General features: G+C 45.0%; 1 pseudogene; it reads left to right on the top strand.

Moving 5' to 3' along the window:
• Positions 1–382: 382 nt before the first annotated feature.
• LOC125542492 lies at positions 383–3,886 on the top strand (annotated as a pseudogene).
• Positions 3,887–5,030: the final 1,144 nt, after the last annotated feature.

Genomic DNA, 5,030 nt, shown 5'->3' on the forward strand with positions numbered 1-5,030 from the left:
GCCCACATGTGAGTGAGTGAGGAGGTAGATAGGTTTTTTAGTAGGTCCCACTTGTAAGTGACACATGAAGAAAGGGACAAAATGTCCAGCAAACACCTAGAAAACGGTCAAAACCCTTTGACTGGACGGTAACGGCATGGAAGGACATTTTTATAAGTGCAACTAACGGCGGAGGGGCAAATTTGAACATGCTTCGAAATTAGGGGCAAATCTGAGTAGTGGGTTCCAGTTAGGGGCACAAATGTAAATGGCCCTTTTTTTATGGCTTCCTAGTACATTTGTAGGGCTTGCAACTAAATTTTTATTTTTGGTCTAAATAAAGTTATATTCTCACACATTGTGTCATATGAATATATCCATATGAGACCATAATTTAAATTTACCTGTAAAAAATGCTACTCTCCTGGATGACCTAGCACATTTGTACAACTTGGAAAAGCACTAGCCCCCCGTCGTCTCCCACTCCACTCGTCTTGCTCAGTACACACCAAGCCCATGCCTCGCTTGACGCTTCTCCTCCAGCACGCCAATGTCGCCACCACGCCTCCGCCTCCTCCTCCTCCTCCTCCTCCTCCTCTGCGCCCGCCACTCCTCCTCCACCTCTCATCCCTCACGCATCTGGGATCCCCACGCCGCCTTCGCCGCCGCGACGGAGCGGGCGCGCTCTGGTAGGCTCACCACGGAGGACGCACACCACCTGTTCGACGAATTGCTGCGGCAGGGCAATCCTGTCCAGGAGCGTCCCTTGAATAACTTTCTGGCTGCCCTCGCCCGCGCGCCCGCGTCTGCATCCTGCAGCGATGGCCCCGCCCTGGCTGTCGCCCTCTTCGGCCGTTTGTCCCGAGGCGCCGGGCGGGTGGCGCAGCCAAATGTGTTCACCTATGGCGTCCTCATGGACTGCTGCTGCCGCGCTTGCCGCACAGATCTGGCGCTCGCCTTCTTTGGCCGTCTTCTCAGGACGGGCCTGCAGGCAGGCCAAGTCGTCTTCAACACCCTCCTCAAGGGCCTTTGCCACACAAAGCGGGCGGATGAGGCTCTGGACGTGCTTCTTCACAGGATGCCTGAGCTGGGCTGCACCCCCGATGTGGTGGCGTATAACACCGTCATCCATGGCTTCTTTAGGGAAGGCCAAGTAGGCAAGGCATGCGATATGTTCCATGGAATGGCACAGAAGGGTGTTATGCCTAATGTGGTGACATATAACTCGGTTATTGATGCGCTGTGCAAGGCCAGGGCCATGGACAAAGCAGAGACGGTCCTTAGTCAAATGGTAAATGATGGTGTCCGACCTGATAACGTGACATATAATAGTCTCATCCATGGATATTCCTCTTTGGGCAATTGGAAGGAGGCGGTTAGGGTATTCAAAGAGATGAGTCGGAGGTTTACACCAGATGTCATTACCTGCACCTCACTCATGGCCTTCCTTTGCAAGAATGGAAAAAGCAAAGAAGCTGCAGAAATTTTTGATTCAATGGCTATGAAGGGCCTGAAACGTGACACCGTTTCATATGCTATTCTCCTTCATGGGTATGCCACTGAAGGATGCTTGGTTGACATGATTAATCTCTTCAATTCAATGGCAACAGACTGTATTCTACCTAACTGTCATATCTTCAATATACTGATTAATGCATATGCTAAATCTGGCATGATGGGTGAGGCCATGCTTATATTCAAAAAAATGCACGAACAAGGAGTGAGTCCAGATGTAGTCACCTATTCAACTGTAATACATGCATTTTGCAAAATGGGTAGCTTGGACATTGCTATGGACAAATTTAACCAGATGGTTGATATGGGAGTACGACCGAATGCAATTGTTTATCATTCCCTAATCCAGGGTTTTTGTACACATGGGGATTTAGTGAAAGCAAAGGAATTGGTTACTGAAATGAGGAACAAAGCTATGCGTCCTCCTGATATTAAGATCTTCCATTCAATAATGAAGAACCTATGCACGGAAGGAAGGGTAATAGAAGCACGGGATATCCTCGACTTGATGGTGCACATAGGTATGAGGCCTGATGTTCCCATCTTTAATTTACTGATTGGTGGATACTGCCTAGTCCACAAGATGGAGGATGCAACAAAAATGTTTGATGATATGGTGTCATATGGTTTAGAACCTTGTAACAGTACGTATGGTATACTTATTAATGGCTATTGCAAAAACGGAAGGATTGATGACGGGCTGAATCTGTTCAAAGAAATGTTGCGCAAGGGACTTAAACCTACAACTTTTAATTACAACGTCATACTGGATGGATTATTTCTGGCTGGACGAACTGTTGCTGCAAAGGAAAAGTTTGATGAGATGGTTGAATCTGGAGTAAGTGTGTGCATTGATACATATTCGATAGTTCTTGGTGGACTTTGTAGAAATAATTGCACCGGTGAAGCAATCACGCTGTCCAAGAAATTAAGTACAATGAATGTCAAATTCAATATTGCAATTGTCAATATCTTGATTGGTGCATTCTTCAGGGTTCGACGAAACCAAGAAGCTAAGGATTTGTTTGCCGCAATACCAGCCAATGGCTTGGTAGCTAATGTTGTTACCTACAGCATAATGATGATAAATCTTATAAAAGAAGGGTCACTGGAAGAAGCTGACGATCTCTTTTTATCAATGGAGAAGAGCGGCTGTACCGCTGACTCTTGTATGTTAAATCATATCATCAGAAGGCTACTGGAAAGAGGAGAGATAGTCAAGGCTGGAAATTATATGTCGAAAGTTGATGCAAAGAGCTACTCACTTGAAGCTTAAACTGTTTCGCTGCTGATCTCCCTCTTTTTAGGGAAAGGGAGATATAGAGAACACATGAAATTGCTCCCTATGAAGTATCAGTTTCTCGAAGAAGCAGCCACAGTTGAATAATTTGATACATGATCTCTGAACTTAACTCCTAGAAGTTAAACTTGGATTGTTGCTTGCCATGGGTCCTTATCCTTGTCCAATTCAGAGTTTTTGTGTATCAAATTGTTTTTTAATGAACACAAGTGTTCAGGTTGAAGGTGAAGCTGGGATTTTGTCAAAGGCTGCTGCCTATAGGAAATCAGGTAACCATGCTTGATCCGTTCAACCAATTGAGCAGCGGTAGCAATCTGGCCCTCAAAGCTTTACCTCGTTCTTTTCCTCTGTTCCTCGGAGACAGAACGTAAAGGTCATGTGCTTCCTTTGAGCCTGATGTAATTCTATATGCATGTTGGACTGCAGCATTTGGCATTATGTTGATTTCGTACAATTTTTTAAAGAGTCAAGTGTTAAATGTCTCACTCCAAAATTTGTACTGTACTGTTGAAAGCCAGGAGATTTGGTCTTGTTGCTTAAACATCTTTCTGTACTGTGGTTACTTTGCATTTGCAGGGTCCTATCTCACAACTGTCTGTCAGAACGGCTTACATTTCTGTGCGTATTTACTAATCTGACTTCATCCTCTTTTTTGCAGAGGAAGTTGAAAACACGACGCTTCTTTTGGGCTGGTTATGTAGTAGCTCAGTAGTATATACTGGTAGCACAGGGCATGGACACCTGTGCCTCCACCATGAACCTGAACTGCCTCGTCGCTCTCCAACAGCATCGGTTTGCTGCAGGGCATGGACACCTGTGCCTCCACCATGAACCTGAACTGCCTCGTCAATGACAGAGCTCTGCGCCGTGGTATCATGTGCTCCACCTCTTCTACTACATCTGCAACACCATCCAAAGGCACATGCTAGGAATTGCTCCTGTTTGACCATTTATAACATGCTCATCTTGATTTAGGTTTCGTCACTTGTTTTAATCTTTTAGGCAAGCGAGAATACATACCATTTAAGGTAGGGATTATTTTGCTCTTGGTTCTGATAATCACCTCCTCGAAAAATGAAAAGAAATGTTAAATTCATAATACAGACTATGAATCTGGTCTTCGTGTATACAACTCCCTAAGGAAGTTGGAACAATTTTGAAGAACTCAAAGGCACTGCCCATTCAGTTATGCCACTGCATATTAACTGATAGCGGTCCAATTAGTACAACTACCTCGCCATTCGAACCTTCTGTTAAAAGTTTGGCAGGAGCATATATGTGAGTCCTGTTAATAATATGGGTTGTTAATCATAACATGGTACTAAAGACCTGTAAAGCCTGCAAAAGTCACATGTAAGTGTAAGAAGAAATCTACTAAGTTCACAAAATTCAGAAGAAACTCGTTTGGACCATGAGCGGTACAGAAAAGAAAATGGCGTGATCTAGAATAGCAGACATTAGGGGTCTGTTTGCTGGTATTATGGATCACTGTATGTTTGCAAAAAATAATAATTTGTGCAGCTATCAGATGCATGCATTTTCTATGAAAATTTTGTAGATCCAGTGTCATACCCAACAACAAAATTTCATACTTGGGTCACCACCAACCCAAGATGGAGCTCCAAGCAAACTTAAGTAAGAGGATACCGAGATGTGATGATGATGTCTGATCTAGCTGGATAGGTCATGGGGGAATTTTTGTAGTGAGAAAATGCCTTAAACATCATCGCGGAATCCAAATGGTCAATCGGGACTGACACCACCAATGGCTTGATTCACCATCTTTATCGGCCCATTTTGACGTAACACTATTTGGCTTTCGACGTGACAGGATAATCAACGTGACACCATCCTACCATGAGAAAGTCATCATGCCGAGTTCATTTTCCACGCATCCCGTGTGGCATCATGCCATTCTCTCCATCCATGAGTTGATTACCCAAAAACATCTGACCCCGAAGCAAAACGAACCACATCAGAAGACATGGTTCGCACCACAAACACCATTTTGGGCTTGTTACCCATGTTAGGCACATCTGAAGACGGGAAGGCATTGAGAACCTCCGCCACCACTAGTAGTAAACTTCCAACCTTTAGGTTTGGGACAACGTGGGTAGGGTTTCACGGCACAAAATTCATTACCTAAATGCTAAAAAGAGACCCCCCCGGTCCCCCGCGCCGCCTCCTTGAGGACACGTGCGGATCCAAATCGGGCGCCCCCTCCAACCCCCTCCGC

This window comes from Triticum urartu, chromosome 1, assembly GCF_003073215.2.
Source record: "Triticum urartu cultivar G1812 chromosome 1, Tu2.1, whole genome shotgun sequence".
Taxonomy (NCBI): Eukaryota; Viridiplantae; Streptophyta; class Magnoliopsida; order Poales; family Poaceae; genus Triticum; species Triticum urartu.